Here is a 22,652-nt window from a genome sequence, read left to right on the forward strand (position 1 = left end):
TTTATCGTAGGAATTTGAATTCAAGAGGTAGTAAACTACAACATGTCTCCACCACACCGAGTTTTTGCCATTCTAAACTGGATGCTGCTGAAGTCCTTTTTAAAAATTGGTAGCGCACTGTGTTCATAAGGTATTGTGATGTGTCTGTGTAGTAAGGATCTCGGGAGACGAGGCAACAGAAAACAGATATAGCAAGAATCCAAAGCTCGCTGTCCTGAGCTGAAAGCAGGTAACCGAAGGGTATGAGCCCCTTGGACGTGTCTTGGCGAAATGAAATTTGCTGTTAAGATACTTTTAGTTCAAAACACTGATACAGAAATACAAAATGAACGTGAAATATGTTTTAACAGTTGATTTGATGTGTGTGACTTTGAGCACAAGCAGACCAACAGAATACAGTAACCGTCCTGCGTAAGGTTTATCGAAGCTATGGTCTAGGCAGACATACTGCGGCATTAGGAGTCTCACCTGAGCCTCTGGTCACGAATGCAGATGGGACGACTGTGAGGCACTTGTGACAGGTGTTGACCATGGCACCTGTGGCTCCTCTGGAGGCTGCGTGGTTCTTACGGATACTGCGAGTCGCCTGGAAAAGCAGCGTATGCAAGGTCGTCATGATCACCGCCCGCCGCCTGCCAATGTCATACTCCAGTACAGATAACTGGATGTGTGTCTGTCGAATTTCCGACTTTGTCTCAAAACTTGAAAGATTTCAAACCTAAGAAATTCGAGCCTGAGAAAATAAACAGAAAGGATGACAAATTCTTTTATAATAACTTATTGTATAAAGCACTTTTTAAACACTCTGCAAAGTAGTTTGTCTAGAATTTTTGTGGTCTGACAAGAGAAATGAAAAGGAAATTTAGCTGCGGACTATTTCAGAGTAAATAAAATTAATTATTCCATTCCTGCAGCTGGTACACCTTAAACCAATTTAATATTTAATTGCGAATGCGACAGTGAAGTGCCCAAATTAAATTATTTACTTACTAATTAAATTTAATTAACCAAGACCTATTTGCTTTTTGGGCCACAGAATTCATCACTACATAATTAGCTCTTCAACGCGGAGTTAGATTACTTTAACGAATAGATCGTCTTATAAATTGCTTACGCAAGGTAGGTTAATAGCCCATTACATAGTTGGTTCTGAAACCCTATTTTTCCTTCTTCAGTCAAAAGACCTTCTATGCGTGCATAAGCTGTCATATCTGTAACTGTTAACGTTTTTACGGTTTCTGTAATTAACTTGTCTTATGTTTATGCTTTACAATCATTCTTCTGTTGCATCACTATATTTTGGTATTTGTGTAGATTTTAAACATCCGTTTCATATTTACAGGTCTGTGTGGCGTTCAGTACATATTTAATAACGGAGTGCACGAAGATCCTGTAGAAGTAAACTGATCGTAGTCGAAAGGTGAGCAACTGTTAAAATAGTTTAGATCAAACTTCTGTAATTCTGTCAACGATTTTCTATCCTACAATGTATAAGAGAAAGCGACGGGTTCCCTCCCTTTCCATTTTGAAGCTGTGACCTAAGTTTTATTTGTGTTTTTCGCTGAACAGTACTCTGTGTCACATTTGTCCACAACAGACAAGTAAGATGATATTAAGTTTTTTTTTTTAAAAATAGTTTGATATTATTCTTAAAACGTCTAAAAAATGCAGCAACTGATGTTCAAAACTAATGTCGAATTTGGGATTAAATTGCTCAATCAGTCCTAAAATTTCGGGCCAAGTGGACACGGAGAATGAAAATTTTAGTAATAGTTAATGGTTCAAATGGCTCTGAACAGTATGCGACTTAACATCTTTGGTCATCAGTTCCCTAGAACTTAGAACTACTTAAACCTAACTAGCCTAAGGACATCACACAACACCCAGTCATCAAGAGGCAGAGAAAAATGCCTGACCCCGGCGGGAATCGAACCCGGGAACCCGGGCGCGGGAAGCGAGAACGCTACCGCACGACCACGAGCTGCGGACAATAGTTAATGGCTTTCTTCCGCTAGCTGCACTGTCTAATTTGTAAATCCACACGTACAAGAAAACCTTACACTTCTGTGCATCCTCTTAAATATTATAAGCAGATTTTGGATCAGCATCTATAGTTGCCTGCTACGTACAAATGGCGAAAGCACATTCATGTTATTAGTTTTCGAGACTAGCGTAACAACTTCTGACATGGTGTTAATGTGTAGATTACATTGCGCTCTCGTAACATTTTGACATTTGTACAATCATATACTCTGAGTGATAAAAAAAAGCGAAAATTCAGAAGGGGAGAAGGAAACGAAATGAAACTTCCCACGTTTGGAGGGTATGTGATGTTATTTGGGTGATTACAAAATTGAGTCAAATTTACAAAGGACTTCGCAGGATGAGCCCACTTATCAGTACAACAATGCATCCTCCTGACGAGCATACATGCACTGGTTCGGTTGGAAAACGTGTCGTAAAGCCGTTGCATCCTCTTCTGAGGCAAGATCGCCCGCAGCTGCTGTAACTTGTCTTTGAAATCCTGGATACTGACACTGGGACTGAGTTGATGTCCGGGATGGTTTGTTCCATGGGGAACAGATGTGGCGATCTTGCTAAGACCTGAACAACACGCTGTCACCATACAGAGACACGTGCCATATGTAGATAGGCACCGTTCTGTTGAAAAGTGGCGTCACAGTACTGTCTCACGAGAGCGCCGGATGTCCGTGCCTTCAGCACTCCCTCGTCACCACCAGCCGTGACCAGAAGTCAAAGCTGATGGTTCCCCACGCTATTACGGAAGGAAGAACACTGCAGTGCCTCTCCAGATTATTGGTCCTCTCCATAGATCGCCACCACACTCTGCGGCGATGTTCATTTAGTCCCTGATGATAATGCGACAGCACTCATCAACATTCCATGATTCCCTGGTATCACACTACTCCAAACGCAGTCGTATTGTTGTGTTTTGACGTCAGCTTACACATGGGACGGCTGTTGCTATAGTTGGAGTCACGAACGATGGCGGTCGTGTTTAGGTGTGTTCTGGGCACCTACGTCACGTATTCTCCGACAGCCAATGAGCGTTCAGTATTGTTCCGAGCGCCCTACTGTAAATTCTGTGGCTAAAGCGAGAGTTAAACGTTATCTTGGCGAGTTGTTTAGTGAATTTCGATTCCATATGTTGCGAATTGTCATCACTGGTTGTGGCGATAAGTCTTAAATTCTGCATAAGAAAGCGGGAGACATAATTTGCAGGATATACGCTTACTTCAAGCGAAAAGCACGCGCATGCGCGTACCACAACTGTCGCTTGGAATCGTCAACAATGCAATCCCCCCGTTTGCGCCTCAACATGCTCGAATCGCCAGCGTTCGTGGATCGGAGTGTAGTCTCCATCCAATAGCGCAGGATCCCACAGAATGTTGCACGGAGTCCATTACTTAGTCTCGGATGGCAGGCGTAGAAGTAAAGAGTTTACAGTGTGGTTGTTGCACAATACGGCGACCCTTCCTTGTGATGGTCAGACGCGGTCGATCCGAATTTTGGCGACGATTTTCTTGCTCCCTCGTTCCCATGAAGCCCAACACTGGGTTGCTATCACATTCGATTGCCTCACAAATCTTGACATCGGACAATTCGACCAGCCGGCCAAATGGAGACCCGCAATGAGACCGCTTTCAATCTATGCCAGATGCTGATAGCGTATCTCACACGAGTACATTCCATGTCTGTGTCCTTCATAGTGATCATAGAAACATCAACATGGTCCGTTTCAGGACCGTAGTAGACCATCATATCGGGGATATAGAAGGTATATCATTACCAAAAGAAGAGCTGCTACAAGAGATGTGCAGACAAACCAAGTGCGATGTACTCTGCATACAGGAGACTCACAGAAGCTATGAAATGCGCAGACCAGAAATAAACGGAGTGCGAATGGCTACGGAAAGACCCCACCCAAAATACGAAAGTGCTATATTTTCCCAACCAGATATACAGGTAATATCAACAGCCTTTACTGAAGCAAATGATCTTGAAGTCTTAACTTTGGAAATCAAAGGCTGTACAACGACATCCGTATACAAACCACCGGATGCTGATCTGAAAATCAGTGTACCTGATAACATTTATAGTCAATACACACAAATAGTGACTGGTGACTTCAGCTGTCACAGCCCCACGTGGGGCCTTGAGCATGATGATGAGAATGGTACAGCATTACAAGAACTGGCGTAAGGCAATCATCTGAACCTTATAGAAGACCCTAAGCAACCTGCATCTTTCAACAGCGGTAGATGGAAACGCGGATACAACACCGATCTGATATTTTGCAGCGAGAACATCTCACAACAGTGCATAAAAACTGTCTGCAACCCTATTCCAAACACACAGCGAAATTTACGCAGCAGTTTAGACCACAGATAGTTCTGTTTAGAAGGAGGTTGAACTTCAGGAAAGCCAACTGGTCAAAGTCTACAGAAATGTTGGACGCTGCAGTTTCCAGTATTGAACCTTCACCTCACTCGTATGACACTTTTGTGGAGGCTGTAAAGAGATGCTCCAGAATTGCCATTCCTCGGGGTTGGAGAACCTCATACATTCCTGGTCTAACTTCATAACTCAGTGCTCAGTTTACAGAGTGTAAGGTACTATTCGAAGAAGACCCATTCGACGAGGACAACGATGGTGGCTGTGAATAAACTTATTACATCTCTGAAGGAATGCAAAAGGAATTCTTGGGTTAAAACTATGGAAGAACTTGATCTGATCAGAAACAGTCATAAACCGTGGAGATTATTGAGACTCCTCAATAATGACCCAACCAGATCCACAGCACACTGCAACGTCACTGCATATCAGATAGCACACCAACTGCTCGTGAAATGGAAAGGAAGCCATAGAGTCAAAGTTCCAAAAGTACACCAAGAGGCCCGCGAACAAACGAGGGATCTGACTCTCCCATTCGAGATATCTGAACTAAACAAGGTATTAAGGAGAGCAGAACTGGTAAAGCATCCGGTTTAGATGACATCCATATGGAGAAAATCAAGAATTACGGCCCAGAAACAAGAAAATGGATCCTGCAGCTTTTCAACAACTGCATGAATCAGTGCCAAATACCAAAAATCTGGCAAAAGAGCAGGGCGTTAGCTCTTCTGAAACCTGGAAAGGAAGCAAATCATCTCAAGAATTTCAGACCAGTTAGCTTTTTGAGTCACTTTTGTAAACTGTTCGAATGTATGATTCTGAATAGAATACTTCCAGTAATAGATCCTCTTCTCCTACCCAAACAAGCAGGATTTCGACCAAACAGAAACTGCACAGGACAACTTTTGAATCTCACTCAGTTTATAGAGGATGACAAGACCCGACAAGTAACGGGCGTGGCTTTCATGAATCTCACAACAGCGTATGATACCGTCCATCATCGGTTACTCCATGAAAAATCATACAATGAGATCAAGAACGCCCATCTCGTTGGACTAATCAGCACCCTCACCCAAAATCGTGGGTTTTTTGTTGAATTTCAAGCACAACGCAGTCACTGGAGAGCACAGAAAAATGGTCTACCTCAGGGAAGCGTCTTGGCTGCACTTCCCTTCAACATTTATACCAACGACCAGCATTTCACCCCAGGCACAAGGAGATTCTTATATGCAGATGACCTAGCCCTTGCTAAGCAGAGCTCATGCTTTGAAACAGTGGAAAGAAACTTGACAACTGCACTTAGAACACTGTCAAGCTACTACAATCGGATCCAACTCAGACTAAATCCTTCTAAGACACAAGTGTGTGCCTTTCATTTAAAGAACAGGGAAGCTAATCGTGAGCTACATTTTTAATGATCAGGCATCCAACTCCAGCATCATCACGCCCCTAAATACTTGGGAGTCACTCTCGACAAAACTCTGACATTCAAAACTCACTGCAAGAACACCAGAATGAAAATTCCACTCGAAACAACCCAACTCGCCAACTAGCGGGGACACAGTGGGGTTCACATTCACAAACTACTAGCTCTTCTGCAATGGCACTGTGCTTTTCTACTGCCGTATATGCTTCCCCAGTTTGGTACAAGACATCTCATGCCAGACAAGTAGACATTGCCAGACAAGTAGACATTGCTCTCAACGAAACCTATCACAATTTGCTTAAGACGTGTCCCAACTCATAAGCTGTACTATCTGGCTGGAATAGCGCCACCATGGGTACCCGGAGCAGTGGCTGACGACAAGAAGAGACTGAAAGTAGAACAGAACGTTGCCCATCCACTGCACGGACAGAATCCACCACAGCAACGGCTGAGCTAGCGAAAGAGCTTCCCGAGGACATCCGAGAAGCTCACCATTTCACCAGAGAAGGCAAGGCTGGGGTAATGGAAGAAGTCGACGCCTCACCTGCACCGATGGATGCCAAAAGCTAAAGAACTACAACATGGACACAATGAAAGCTGGCTGTTGTGGAAATCTTTAGACAGATTACGATCAGGAGTTGGACGATCCAGAGACAACCTGAAGAGATGGAGCTTCATAACAGAAGATACGTCGTGTGATTGTGAACAAGGACAAACCACAAGCCACGTGCTTCAGTGCCCTACATCCTGCACGGAGATTGATCTCCTGCAAGCTACTCCAAGCGCCTTGGAGGTTGCTAAGTACTGGGCACATGTAGTATAAATATAATTTGTGTCTATACATATACATATTTATTGATGTGTATGGCTACTGTAGATTTGTATGTTTCTGAGTCGAGAATAATAATAACAATAATAATAAGAATAATAATAATAACAGTGATCACTCAACATCTGACGCCTTACGTACCCTACCAGCGCACGCGATCAGCACTAAGACATTCGGTGGCCGCTCTACGTGTCACAGAGAATAGCAACTCTATTTACTTGCCTGCCAGGACTGAGTGCGTGTGCGAAGCAACATGGACACCCTGCCACGTCTTCTGGGTGCTTCTCTTTTTTCATCAGGCAGTTTAGACACCAGATATACAATGTGTGTTGCCCTTACACTGATAGAACAAGGAGCTTTAAAATGGGGGACGATGCATTTGCAAAGCAATTCAGGTCGTACAATACCTACTGCATCAGCCCACGTAGGGTGGCTTCACGCGACGTGTCCCGTTGTTGTAAAGGTACTCTCTGCAGGTTAACAGTGGCTGGCAGTACTCGTGTGAGCGCTGCAGTCGTCCACTCGGAGTTCGCCCCTTACACGTCGAGCCAGCTTTAATTCCCGCCCTACATGGGTGGTCACGTGTGGTGGGGCATTATCATCCATCATATGTGAGGACAGTCTAAATCATACGTGCCTTTGTGTGGGGATAAGCCATTAGGAGGATTGCCGAGCTTACTCAGCAGTCAACTACCTTTGTTTATTAACTCCGCACTTTCTGTCTTACGAAATGTTAAACATACATGAAAATGTACAATTTACTGTAAGGCTGTTTCGTACGTGTCTATTTTTGCGCTTATCTGGTAGCATGTCAGATGTATTAAAATTTATTAGGTTAACGTATATTTGATTTTAATAATTCTCCTTATTTTATAATGGAATAATCCTCTTTACACTGTATCAGTGTTCTGGTCACTGATGCGAGAGGGTTGACTTGTACACATGTCACGGTATTGACTACGTAACCTTCTACATTCTACCTCTGTACTTTTTACGAAGTTTTGTCCTACATTCTTAGCAGAAATGACAAACTGCGCTTTGCAGCACTAGCTATGAACTACTTCTCAGTGTTTTAATGTCATTTGTAGTAGCTTTGTCGGTATTAGTTACTATTTTATACTTACGAAATTTTTATATTCTCGCATCTCATTCTTCCTTTTACACACTTAGATCGAAAGATGATTGCTAGTCAGACAGAAACCGGACATCAATAGTAATCCAGATGGTATTTTCCAATCGTTATTAGCCATAGCTGCAACGCATGTGCCGCCCCTCCTGGTATCTTCCCCAACACTGTGACTTGCTGCGAGTGACATTAAACTCCCCTCCTTCCTCTCCCACAGTAGGAGCTGGTTCTCAATTGCCAATCGCCCAGCCACACGTACCACCATCCACACGTGTTCGCTTTCCCAAGGTGCTCTCCTACATACCAGTTAATACGGATGAAACGCACACAGCATGCACTCAGAATCACTAGGCTCAAGAACCTCCGCACACTTTTTACAGCTGCCACACACAGTAGCTTCGCACGTAGCGTGTTTCCGTGCAACCCCTGCAACAGCAGATACAGCGCCGTGTCGCCCTGACACACTGTTGTTTCGTGGACTGGCAAGACCCTTTGACCTGTGGACACTACAGCCTGCTGGAATACACCTGAGTTTCACTGAAGTAGTGTAGTAATAACATACTCCACCTGCACGTCAGCTCTATGCTTCTCTAATTCTTGCTGTTTTTATCAGATTTTCAATAATTTAGTGGAGTCAATGTCGTATCTTTTCACATCAGCAAAAAAGTACAATTCTGATATTTTCTCGTGGCAAATGCGTAACCACTGTTTTGTATTACAGACTGTTCTGCCAATTGCAGAACGATCGCAAATGCAATGTTCATGTACCACCTGTTGATAAACATTTCGTCTGTAAGAACGCTCTGTGCTCAAGCCACTATTACACGCGCCGCAGTGAAACTGCCTGCTAGGTTTTCCTTATCGCTGTTTTATGTCAGAGGGATGCTTCGTTCAGTTTGTTTATTTCTCAGATGGCGCTGATGTCAGCCACCAGCTTTACGCCTGTTACTAGTCTTTGCTGTGAAAATTCCAAGCCGGCAGGCCGTGACCTTGTCACCTCTTTCGCAAATGTTTGAAGTGGTAGAATTTCCATACTTGCAGGGGAAGTACTAAAGCTCGAACGCCTAGGACCAAATAAAAGCACATTAAAATACTTGGATATGTGTGTGTGTGTGTGTGTGTGTGTGTGTGTGTGTGTGTGTTGGGGGGGGGGGGAGGGGACAGGGTGCGTAGGTGGGAATGTACATTTCTGTTTTACCAGCCATGAACGTAGTTTTTCTGTAAAACCTTCATTTGTATACAGTCCCACAACAGTTGTAAATGAGCAATTACCTGACGAATAGCTAAAAATTTATGTGAAACAATATATAACGGGCAATCAAAGACTCAGTTTGAGGGCGTTGCTGCAGTACATCCAACTACCGCACAGACACGTATGCCAGGGAATAGTGTGGCATTCGTCTCTTTGCGACGTGCGTGCGGTAAGTGCGGAAACGTGAACTATGGGAACGTTGTTAGATAATTCTTCCAAGCAGGACCAATGTGATGTCATTGTTTTCTTGGCTGCCGAAGGACAAACACCGCTCGACATTCATCGGAGGATAAAAAATATGTAAGGAGCACCATGCCTGTAATCCATCGTCCCGAGAAGTTCAAGAGCCAGCCATCTCCCAGGATGGTGTTGCTCACACTGTTCTTGCACTACCGAGGACCACTGCTTATTGATTTCCAGGAACATGACGTCTGCATCACTAGGAAAACGTACTGCGTGACGCTGGAGAAATTAAGGCGTGCAATTAAAGTGAAACTTCCGGGAAAACTGCAAATGTCGTGACGCGAAAGCTACGGCAACTAACGTGGGAGACAATCGAAAACCCGCCCTACAGTCCTGATCTCTCCCAATGCGATTATTACGTCTTCATTCCTATGGTTTTCCAAAAGAATACTTCCACCTGGCGCGTCGATAGGATGAACTTCTTAATTCACGGCGATTTTGCCTGACTGGCGTACCGATTCTGGACTCTTCGGCCTTCTAAGGGAAACTTTTTGATCGCTCCTTATATATTAGTGCATGAAGCACTTATTGTTCAAATGGTTCAAATGGCTCTGAGCACTATGGGACTCAACTTCTGAGGTCATTAGTCCCCTAGAACTTAGAACTAGTTAAACTTAACTAACCTAAGGACATCACACACATCCATGCCCGAGGCAGGATTCGAACCTGCGACCGTAGCGGTCTCGCGGTTCCAGACTGCAGCGCCTAGAACCGCACTTATTGTTGTTGTGTTGTTGTTGTTGTTGTTGTGGTCTTCACTCCGAAGACTGGTTTGGTGCAGCTCTCCATGCTGTGCAAGCCTCTTCGTCTCCGAGTAATTACTGCAACCTACATCCTTCTGACTCTGCTTAGTGTATTCATCTCTAGGCCTCCCTCTACGATTTTTACTCTCCACGCTTCCCTCCAATACGAAATTGGCGATACCTTGATGCCTCAGGACGTGTACTACCAACCGATCCCTTCTTCTACTCAAGTTGTGCAACAAATTCCTCTTCTCCCCAATTATATGCAGTACCTCCTCATTAGCTACATGATCTACCTATCTAATCATCAGCTTTCTTCTGTAGCACCACATTTCAAAATCTTCTTGTCCAAACTATTTATCGTCCATGTTTCATTTCCATACATGGCTACACTACATACAAATACTTTCAGAAACGACTTCCTGACACTTAAATCTATACTCGATGTTAAAAAAAATTCTCTTCTTCAGGAACGCTTTCCTTGCCGTAGCCAAGCTACATTTTATATTCTCTCTACTTCGTCTATCAACAGTTTTTTTGTTGCCCAAATAGAAAAACTCATCCACTACTTTAATTGTCTTATGTTCTAGTCTGATTCCCTCAGCATTACCTGATTTAATTCGACTACATTCCGTTATCCTCGTTTTCCTTTTGTTAATTTTATATTATATCCTAATTTCGAGACACTGTCCATTCCGTTCAGTTGCTCTTCCACGTCCTTTGCTGTCTCTGACAGAATTACAACGTCGTCGGCAAACCTTGAAGTCTTATTTCTTCTCCATGGATTTTAATTTCGACTCCAAATTTTTCTTTTCTTCCTTTACAATGTACGTCTGCGATAGGCTACAAGCCTGCCTAACTCCTTTCTCAATCACTGCTTCCCTTTCGTGCCCCTCGACTCTTATAACAGCCATCTGATTTCTGCACAAATTGTAAATAGCCTTTCGCTCCCTGTATTTTACCCCTGCCACCTTCAGAATGTAAAAGGAAGTATTCCAGTCAACATTGTCAAAAGCTTACTCTAAGTATACAAATGCCTTTCCTTGACCTATCTTCTAAGATAAGTCGTAGGGTTAGTATTGCCTCGCGTGTTCCAACATTTCTGCGGAAACCAAACTGATTTTCCCCAAGGTCGGCTTCTACCAGTTTTTTCATTCTTCTGTGTAGAATTCGTGTTAGTATTTTGCAACAGTGACTTATTAAACTGATAGTTCGGTAATTTTCACACCTGTCAACGCCTGCTTTCTTTGGAATTGGAATTATTATATTCTTCTTGAAGTCTGAGGATAGACGTCTTGCTCATCACATGGAAGAATTTTGTGTTGGCTGGCTGTCCCAAGGCTATCAGTAATTCTAATGGAATGTTGTCTACTTCTGGAGCCTTGCTTCGACTTAGGTCTTTCAGTGCTCTGTCAAATTCTTCACGCAGTATCATATCTCCGATTTCATCTTTCTCCTCTTCCATTTCCATAATGTTGGCCTCAAATACATCGCCCTTGTATAGACCCTCTATATACTCCTTCCGCCTTTCTGCTTTCCCTTTTTTGTTTACGACTGGTTTTCCATTTTGAGCTCTTGATATTCATACAGGTGGTTCTCTTTTCTCCAAAGGTCTCTAATTTTCCTGTAGGCAGTATCTATCTTACCCCTAGTGATATATGCCTCTACGTCCTTACATTTGTCCTCTAGACATCCCTGCTTAGCCATTAGCACTTCCTTTCGACCCCATTTTTGAGACATTTGTGATCCTTTTCACCTGCTCCATTTACTGCTTTTTTATATTTTCTCCTTGCATCAGTTAAATTCAATATTTCCTTTGTTACCCAATGATTTCTACTATCCCTCGTCTTTTTACCTACTTGATCCTCTGTTGCCTTCACTATTACATCTCTCAGAGCTACCCATTCTTCTTCTACTGTATTTCTTTCTTTTCTTCTTGTCAATCGTTCACTAATGCTCTCTCTGAAACTCTCTACAACCTCTGGTTCTTTCAGTTTATCCAGGTCCCATATCCTTAAATTCCTACCTTTTTGTACAATTCATAACCAATAAATTGTGGTCAGACTCCACATCTGCCCCTGGAAGTGTCTAACAATTTAAAACCTGGTTCCTAAATCTCCGTCTTACCATTACATAATCTATGTGAAACCTTCAAGTGTCTCCAGGCCTCTTCCACGTATACAACCTTCTTTCATGATTCTTAAACCAAGTGTAAGCTATGATTAAGTTATGTTCTGTGCAAAATTCTACCAGACGGCTTCCTCTTTCTTTCCTTACCCCCAGTCCATATTCACTTACTACTTTCCTTCTATTCGTTTTCCTACTATCAAATTCCAGTCCCCCATGACTATTAAATTTTCGTCTCCCTTAACTACCTGAATAATTTATTTTGAAACATGATACATTTATTCAAGCACTTACAGAATCATATTTTCCAAAATATAAAATTGTGTGTTTAAATTGTGTGTTGTGCTTTTTCGGTATCAAAGTGCTGTGACACTGTTGAAACAGAATCTTCTGTACGTCACAGTTACATATCGTCCTCACCTTCTTGACGCAACCTGCACTCTTTTGAGTGAGTGAAAAACGAAGGGAAAGAAAACGAGAAAAAGGTAGGGAGGAGGAAGAGGGAACGGAACAGTAGGGGGGGAGAGAGGGGGGGAGAGAGAGGGGGGGGCACAGGGAGATTATAGCAAGGTGACCCTTATACCTCCTAAAAGAGGAAAAACTTTCATAATGAAGCATTTATTCTGTGGGAGGTGAACGTTGGAATTAACATTGTTCACATTACCAGTGAATGTGTGTGTGTGTGTGTGTGTGTGTGTGTGCGTGTGTGTGTATCGGATCTGAACTAGGTCGTTGTCTTTTGTGAACATGGCTTTAGCGTAAGAGCTCAGTGACCCCGCCCAACGTTAGCCTCCAAACTCCTGCACGGAGTGACTTACCTTCTTCGCTTTCCCAAACGTCTCAGGCCACTAATACCCTGCTATCTTGAGTGTAGAGCAATATCGAAGACTAAAAAGTACGTAGGGAACTCGCAGGACGCTTCCTTGAACGTTCTTCCTGGAAGTGAAAACTAACCACGGTGCGGCAGAGTCGTTAGTATATATTTATTTATTGCGTCATCGGCGACTCTACGACATATCCATCGCCATTTCTTTCCACTTGGGCTCACTGGGGACGACCCAGCGACGCCCTCGTCCTCATGCCTTGTTTACTCACCGTGACACCTCACTTTGTGTCAAATAATGCCATAAACGGTTGGTAGCCGGAGGACGTGATCGCGCTACGGGCAGATCAATCCTCCGCTCCCCCATGCTGGTCAGCTCTGCTGGATTCTAGCATCTTAAATGATCCCTTTTCTTGATGTAAGTAGGTAGTGCATCTGTAGTGCGACTCTTACCCTTGGAGATCAACAGTGGTTGGCCGGCCACAAACAAGTCCAGCATTCCAACTAGGAGCACTGTTTAATCAAATGCGTTTTTGAAGTGACATTTATATTCAATATGCAACATCCATCAGACATTCAGTGTTGTCAGCCCGCGTCAGTGACTTCCCTAATGACTGACGGGTCACTGACATCGTCCCAGGGTTAGGGCGCCTTTGTACAGTAAAATGCAAGGTAGCATCTAGTTTCAATACAAGACAGAAGTTTAGATAACATTCAGTCTCCTGCTGCCAATATAATGATTTTCGCTTACGAATGTCCCCTTCAGCGCTGCACTAAAGAACATTTTTCCAGTGCCACTTGTATAAAACGTCATCCACTCTTCCATAACGGAATAATCGCTCGTGGTGCTCTTGTATTTTCTGTAAAGGAAATTTTACAACAATATCAAGAGTGAGCTTGTTCGGGCTAACTCCTACTGACACCATCTCTGCCCAAACGAGACACCCCTAATTCCGAAACTGAAGTAAACTTGACACATAAGGGCTTTACAAACTATTTCACTAATCTCTTGGTGACCGGAAAAATTAACGAGTCGTTTGTCGTTTATGATGCACATCGTTGTCCCTAGAAGACAGCACATGCACGTAGATAAGTCTGATTACACAAAATTATTAGCCGGCCGGTGTGGCCGTGCGGTTCTAAGCGCTTCAGTCTGGAACCGCGTGACCGCTACGGTCGCAGGTTCGAATCCTGCCTCGGGCATGGATCTGTCTGATGTCCTTAGGTAAGTTAGATTTAAGTAGTTCTAAGTTCTAGGGGACTGATGACCACAGATGTTAAGTTCCATAGTGCTCAGAGCCATCTGAACCATCTGAACACAAAATTATTATTTACTACAAATCATATTGATCATCAAGTATAAAATATTAATCGAGCGTACAGTACTATGATGTCGTGTTAGATTTCGTTGTTGATTACATACTATCATCTATGTCTAGTATGTTGACTGAAGTTTTACTGTATTTAATGAAAACCTGTAAGATCTGAACTGACAATAAATAAAATCGTCTGTGTTTATCTTGGGAAAAAACGACATTCTGTCGAGATTTACAAGCTCTGAGGTACCCTCCTGCGTTAAATACACTATATGTGAAGCAAAAATTGCTTTTCTTTTCTATTTTATACATTGTAAAATAATTTTATTTGCATATCTTGTCCCCTGCGTGGCCTCAGACACGCAACAAGGATTCATTATGAAGCAGCTGCTTTGAAAGATGTTTAATGCGTTTAGGATGAATTACGAAATTTGTTGTATTTTTTTGCCATTAATATTGCATACCAGTGTTGCGATCTCTGCTTATATGGCGGTGGCGTAGTGTAATGAATTCAGCCGGCCGTTGTGGCCGAGCAATTGTAGGCGCTTCAGTCCGGTACCGCGCTGCTGCTGCGGTCGTAGGTTCGAATCCTGCCTCGGGCATGGATGTGTGTGATGTCCTTAGGTTAGTTAGATTTAAATAGTTCTAAGTCTAGGGGACTGATGGCCTCAGATGTTAAGTCCCATAGTGCTCAGAGCCATTTGAACCATTTTGTAATGAAGTCAGACGTTATGAAACTTCCAAGTGATCGAGTACATTCAGACGTGTGAGGCGTTTGAGAATCTGTGTGCTGAGCAAGGTCGGTCGGCAAACACTTCAAGGGACGCGCTAACGAGTGACTGACGCAATGCAGCGAAAACTGCACTCAGGAGAAGGGACTCGCGTCAATACTGTACCGTTGCATTAGGTGAAATGGTCGCTTGTCTTTAAATATACACCACGCCCGCAAGAGAGCGCTTCGGATACTGCAGCTAGCGCGCGAATTCTGTATGACCTGCTGAAGGCTGCCAATGGAAGGTTGGATCTTTTGACGCAGATCCCTTTTAAGTCAGACTGAGTCCTGCCGATACTCGACTAGGAGCACATGCAGCACATTCTCGGTATTTTCAGTAATGTTTGCAGTTTCGAACCTATTCGCACGTGTCATCTTTAACCGTAGGGGAACTGTTACATTTTGTACTGTAGTCTTCTTTTTAAATCCAATTTATTTTCCAAGCGCGCTGTAACTGGATTACTGGTTTCGGCAATATTTGTTGTCAATCTTACATCCGTGAAACAGGGCAGTGGTAGTTACACAGTACTGTGCTGAAACCACTCTGTCACGTGAGGACTAAGCAATACGCATAAAAAGTCGATGCATTCCAGGTGTTGTATCATAAAGTATGTAAAAGTTTCAGTACGCATGATACTAACAAACTCTACACGACACATCTTGCCGCTTAGTGGTTTAATGCCATTTTGGCTGCGACACTGTATAGACATTTAATCTCACGCAGACAACATGGCATTATACCACTAAGCGAAAAATGTTACATGTATCTGTCTTGTTTGTGCCATGCACTAGTACTCTAGTTTTATATAGTTTATGACAGAAAACCTGACACGTCATTGCAATGCATCGACTTTTTTATGCATATTGTATAGTTCTCATGTGACACAGAGGTGTAAGCACTGTATGATGTAACTACCACTGCCCAGTTTTATGGATCTAAGACAGGCAATACATACTGCCGAAACTAGTACTCTAGTAATTAACATAGCGATCTCCGCAAATAAACTGGCTTTCAAAAGAAGACCATAGTACAAAGTGTCACGTACAAAATAAGTAAAAAATGTCCTTTCTTACACCCTATATCGACAACTAGAGACTGGCGGGCACTGCAAATTGGAACCAACTGCAATCGCAAATTTTCCGAGGGATAGTAATCTAGGGTTAAGAGAAACTGCCACATTTGAATTCAAGCAACCATTTCCTAGCGGTTGAAATTGAAAGAACAGGCCTCTCATAAACGCACAACTTTGGATGACTGTAAACCTCCAGACTCAAAATTTTAAGAAATCTCCTTATTCCAGTTTATTTATTTAAATGAAATGCATGCTAATTTATTACTTCTGCTTTTTTGTTTATGTCGTCGGTCTTCTGACTGGCTTGATGCGACATGCCACAACTTCCTCCCCCGTGATAAATTTTTCATCTCTCAATCAGAGCAATGTCTACCCCCATTATACTTAATTATTTGTTGCATACTGGTTGTCCTCTTTACCCCGACCACACAAATAATATTTCATCCAGAAGCAAAATGAAAAGTGTTCTAGCATATATTGTTTAACCACCAGTAACCATTAATCAGTATGGTTGCCTTTCTTGTAACTTTATTACTTACTTCTTTCTTAAACAGCACATATTTCTTCGGCTGTTTACTTTCTCTCCTCGAAAACTGTTCAGAAATTTTACACGGTGTACCATTTCCCTAAGCATGACGTTGTTAAAACGTGAGAGAGAACTGCCTTCGACTCTCCTGCACTAGCAGACAGTGCAGGTAACAGGGCTTACGTAGCTCGTGCACTTGCCGAAGCTGACGGTAAACAAAATATGGAAACACAAGAAGAACGTACACCATTTATTCTGTCAATTACCATGCAATAAAAGTAACGATGACGCAGTTTTTAACCAAGGACTGCCCTAACTAGACATAATACATCGTTTTAAATTATTGCAAACTGTACTACATCTGCCCTTATTGAAAATAACAAAACATTATTGCAGTTACTGTTGAGCTACTCCATAGATGAGTAGCATTTGTAAAATGGCTCTGAGCACTATGGTTTAAATGGCTCTGAGCACTATGGGACTTAACATCTGAGGTCATCAGTCCCCTAGAACTTGGAACTACTTAAACCTAACTAACCTAAGGACATCACACACATCCATGCCCGAGGCAGGATTCGAACCAGCGACCGTAGCGGTCACGCGGTTCCAGACTGAAGCGCCTAGAACCGCACGGCCACACGGGCCGGCTAGCATTTGTACCCTTTTGTCATTGGTGTGCATATTACTAACGCAAAGCTTCAATTACAGATGGTTGAGTGAAAGATCGCCGTGTATTTTCCTTGTGTTTTCATTTGTTTACCATCAATTCAAGGAAGATGACGAGCTACCTTACACCGGTTACGTTACGCTACCCCTGGTACCTCCACTGTGTGCTAGAACAGCAAGGTAAAAGTCAGTTTTGTGTTACGTTTTTAGTAACGTCGTGATTAATTGAATGGTACACTGTGATACGTTTCTGAACGAATATCGAGAAGACGAACTGTATTACCGAGTACAAAAAATAGGCTGCAATTTAAAAAAGAACCACTGCTGTTCATATCTTCGTAACAAACAATGTTACAACGAACGTAGTCATCCTGGTTAATGTCTCCCTGGTAGATAAACATTAGCTTGATACACTTTTTATTTTGCTTCTGGACAAAAACTTACCAATGTGGTCAAGGAAAATAGAACAGTCTTACACTGAGGTGACAAAAATAATGGCACACCTATGCGCACACTTCCAGATGGCAGTAGTGTCGCATACACAAAGTATAAAAGGGCAGTGCGTTGGCGGAGCTGTCATTTGTACTCGGATGATTCATGTGAAAATGTTTCGGACGAGAAATGGCCGCAAGACGGAAATTAACAGACCCTGAACGCGGAATGGTAGTTGCTGTTAGACGCTTGAGACATTGCATTTGGATAATCGTTAGGGAATTATGTATTCCGAGATCCAAGTACGAAGAGTGTGCCTAGAACACCAAATTTCAGGGATTACCTGTCACCACGGACAACGCAGTGGCCGACGACCTTCACTTAACGCCCGAGAGCAGCGGCAATTGCTCAGGGTTGTCATTGCTAACAGACAAGCAGTACTGCGTGAAATAACCGCAGAAATCGACGCCGCAAGTACGACGATCGTACCCGTCACAAGAATACAGCGTAATTTGGCCATGATTGGCTGTGGCAGCAGACGACCGAGGCGAGTGCCTTTCCTAACATCGCCTGATGCACCTCTTCTGAGCTCATGATCATAGAAGACTAGGAAACCGTGGCCTGATCAGATGAGTCCCGATTTCGGTTGGCAAGAGGTAAGGGTTCGAGTGTGGCGCAGACCCCTCGAAGCTGTGGACCCAAGTTGTCAGCAAGGCACTGTGCATGTTGGAGGTGACTCCATAATGGCATGGATTGTGTTTACATGGAATGGACTGGGTCCCCTCGTCCAACTGGACGAATCATTGACGAAGTGATTATTTGCTGCCATTCATGGACTTCATGTTCCCAAATAACGATGGAATTTTATGGATGACAATGTGCTCTGTCACCAGGCCACAATTGTTCACGATTGGTTCGAGGAACATTCTGAACAATTCGAGCGAATGATTTGTCCACCCACCAAACATTTATGGGGCGTAATCGAGAGGTCAGTTCATGCACAAAATCGTGCACCAGGAACACTTTCGCAGTTGTGGATAGCTGTAGAGGCAGCATGGCTCAATATTTCTGTAGGGAACATCCAAAGACTTGCTGAGTCCATGCCACCTCGAGTTGCTGCACAACGCCGGTCAAAAGGTGGTCCGATACGATATTAGAAGGTTTCCCATGAGCTTTAGTCATCTCAGTGTATATCTTCGATTCTCTGTCTTCTTCTACAATGTCTATCCTCGGGAGCTCTCTTTGGTGACGTGTAAGTTCTTTGCTGTTATCTTACTACATTTCCTATCATTCTGTTCTTTGTACTACGTAGAATTTTCCACATTTGCTTTCCTCGCTGACTGTACGGATAACCACTTCATTTCTTATCGTACCAGTCCACTAATCTTCAGCATAATTTTGCAACACTGCATCTCAAACATCATCTCTTATTTTCTGATTTTCCCTAAGCTCATACCATGCTACTGACGTACATTCTGAGAAATGTCTATCTCGAATTAAGGACTACATGAAACTTCAGCCTAGTAGACTTCATTTGGCGATGTGTGCTCTCTTCGCCTGTGTTACTCTTCTTCTTACAGCCTCTATGTTTCGTCTGCCATTCGTCCTTCTGCTTCCAGGTTGCGAAACTCTTCACTTGGTCTACTACGAGGTCCCCAGTTTTCGTGTTGGGTATGTCGCTTCGCTTTTCTCATTTCTGCTGCTCATCGATACTTTCATTCTATCACTGTACAAACCAGTAATAAGAAAATGATTTCACAACTGAAGGTGATCTACCACTTACATTACTACGCAACATGTACCAGCTCAACAAAATAGTAATTTCGTTCATTTTAGTGTCCTCTCGGTGCCAGACCGACAACTAATCGCCTAGGTGTTGCAAAACATGTAGCGAGATTTTCTGTTTGTACAAATTACGCAAAAAATTAAATTTTCTGATACTAGATATGCACAGGCTCGATAACAGGATCTCTTCTTTTTTGTAGTGTCAGGGATGTGGCGGAAAGTTTCAAGCTTTTTCTGTCTTTCGGAACATGCCCATACATCCATCTCAGTATTTTGATGTCAATTATGATGATACGAACGCGAGGACAGCGCAACACCTAGTCCACGAGCTCAGAAAATCTCAGACCCGGCTTGGAATGGAACCTGAACCCCTCAGGCACCCAGATTTGTAACACTGCGCGACGCAGACAAAACAGAAACCGAAAACTAGCTCAGGGGATGGAACTCGCCTGCGGCATATCCCGGCATTTGTGTGAAGAGATTTGAGTAATGCATGGGCAACTTGGATTATGATCGCTGATTGGACTGAATCCCACTCCTGTACAATAATAGTCAGTCTCTGAATCACAGCGTTTGTTAAGTTTGTTGGCAGCCGTAATAATTCTAAACATGGATTGTATTTTTGTGTTGAAACTGTTCAAAGATGAAACTCAAGCTTCATGTATCGTAGAAAGGAAAATAGTGATTTTCTGAACGTCAAAATTGAGAAAGATACACAAAGCGAAGTAAAATGATAAGACTCCTCAACCAAGGAAGGCGAAGAAAGATTTCTTCAATGAACAATTTTATCAGACGTTGGCTGGAAACTGAGGGAGATGACTGTGAAACTATAAACCTGGAGACGCTTGTGACATGGAATTGCGACGCGGATTGTGAGAAAAACTACGAAGGAAAAAATGGAAGCATTTAAAATTCGATGTAATGTAAGACTGCACTGAAGGAATGCCTTGATTGTCGTTAGAGCTTCCATTCTTATGATATCACTCACGTCCTGCTTCCTGCGGAATGCATCTCTCATTGGGCCACACAGACGAAAGTCTTCTGTTCGACGGCGAGAAACCCATAGCGCGCACACCTTTGGGTGCCGCAATTGGTGAACGTGTGTGTCAGCGCTGCCAACAGAGACGTCCAGTTGAGAAGCGAGATGTTTGGTTCTAATACGTCGATCACCTCGAATGTGAGTGACCGCATTCCAACATCGCAGAAGTTGCCGGACCGCGGGACATTGGACAGATTTGCGCAACCTTGTTCCAGTGAAGACAGATGCCTCGCCCAACGACTCACCGTACATTTGTTCACTGCCAGGTCTCCGTAGACATTCTGCAAGCGATTGTTAATATCTGCCATGATCTGGTTTTCCACCAAAAGAAACTCAATGACAGCTCTCTGCTTGGAACGTACCTACGTTACAGACGCCATTTTCAAAGCTACGTATAGCTTCGCCATCTATCGGAACTTCGTGAAACTATAGGGGCTGCAGTGGGAATATTCCACGATGTCCCACAACAAATTCCGCACTTTTTCAACCGAAACTGGCCAAGGAAAAAAAGTGTTGCATTACTTACTGAACGCTCCTCGTACTTGATTGACAATAGCTTTACTTAATATCTCACAGCCGCTTAGACGGAATGTTGGTAGGAAGATATGCTACTTTGCTCGCGTGCTTGATATACGAGTTGGCGTGAAGCGCCATTCTGACAGAACGGAAGTCCTCCCGGCAGGTGAAACACTGCACGTGCGCTGCGCTATACCGCCAGATGCGAGCGGACGTTGTTTCGCTTGAGGCTTGTAATGTGAGCCATATGTTCCTCAGCGCGAGCAACAACTGGGAGGCCAGCAGTCAGCAACGTACAAGGTACTGTTCAAAACACATGTTCAGTGAATGCTACGCAAAATCTACATGTTGACCTCTGCCTGTAGAAGCCGTAGTGAAGTGCGACCACCCGCCTAGCCTTCAACAAGGCCCAAAAATATGTGCTATATTACTTTCTAAGGGATGCTGCCACTGCCCCGAAAGCTTAAAATGATAGGTTTTGTAAGACTACGGGTAATCTTTCTTCATTATGTAGGTTTATTCAGTCTTTGCAAGCCTACTCTTCTAAATAAAAGCAAGAGGACAATATCGGAGTGACACTAAAGGCAGTGGAAAGGGTCATGCTAAATGTAAGTCGTAGATAACAATTAGCAATGCAACAGGACTAAAGGACAGACTGGCCCGGAGTGAAACATAGATACATCGAAATCGTTGAACGTATTATCACAAGAACAGCATATAATACAGGGAACAAACTTATATCGCAATGAATACCCCTTCAAGGAAAGAGGAAAATAAAGAGGAGTATGGTGAGAAGAGCTGAGTATGCAGGACAAGTGCGAATGAGAGGCCAGTGGAAGAAATAGAGAGAGGTTTTAAGCTAATAAAGAGACACCTGTAACGAATGCCAACAATCCATCCTTCCGTGAAACTGTAGAGAAACGTGGAGAGTGGTAATTCCTTCGCAGATCGATTTCAAATGCTCCTATCTTTGTTTTTCGGATCCCGGTCCGACACACAATTTTTACTCGTCGAACATGGTAGATATTTTTTCTTGTCAGATGTGCTACTTACGTCCAAATGCTTCACCGTTTGTACATAACAGTTTTAAACAAGGTTAAGTGGTATTAAGACACTGTTATTACAATACACCAGCAGACTCTTTATTTGAAACGTTATTTTTAGGGTTGAAACATCGATAATACCATCAAAGGAATACCAAAAATATCACTTTCTAGCACGTAACTTGTTGGATTTTGTAAAAGTACTTAAATCCGAAGAAACTGTACAAAACGCAATTTGTGTTAATCAATGTAGGTACTTTTCGATGCTATACATTCTACTGAAAACAGTTATGTCCCAGTAATGCCATTGGTTTCCGATTCGACATGGAGAACCAGCCAGAAAAAGGAATGTCTGGAAAACACTGGCAAGAAGAAGGGACGGGGTGGTAGGACGCCTTCTCAGACATCACGGAATAACTTCCATGGTACTGGAAACAGCTGTAAAGGGCAGAAACTGTAGAGGAGGACAGATATTGGAATACATCAAGCAGATAACTGG

At 43.1% G+C, this 22,652-nt stretch overlaps 1 long non-coding RNA gene across 1 annotated transcript in view; it reads left to right on the forward strand.

The window, feature by feature from the left end:
* LOC126147902 (uncharacterized) overlaps positions 1-22,652 on the forward strand; it is a 297,732-nt gene that overhangs the window by 41,227 nt on the left and 233,853 nt on the right. Inside the window, exon 2 of the long non-coding RNA XR_007530360.1 lies at positions 1,343-1,420. This is a non-coding gene — a long non-coding RNA (uncharacterized LOC126147902). The remainder of the gene's footprint in view (positions 1-1,342; positions 1,421-22,652) is intronic.

The sequence above is a fragment of the Schistocerca cancellata genome, chromosome 2 (assembly GCF_023864275.1).
Source record: "Schistocerca cancellata isolate TAMUIC-IGC-003103 chromosome 2, iqSchCanc2.1, whole genome shotgun sequence".
Taxonomy (NCBI): Eukaryota; Metazoa; Arthropoda; class Insecta; order Orthoptera; family Acrididae; genus Schistocerca; species Schistocerca cancellata.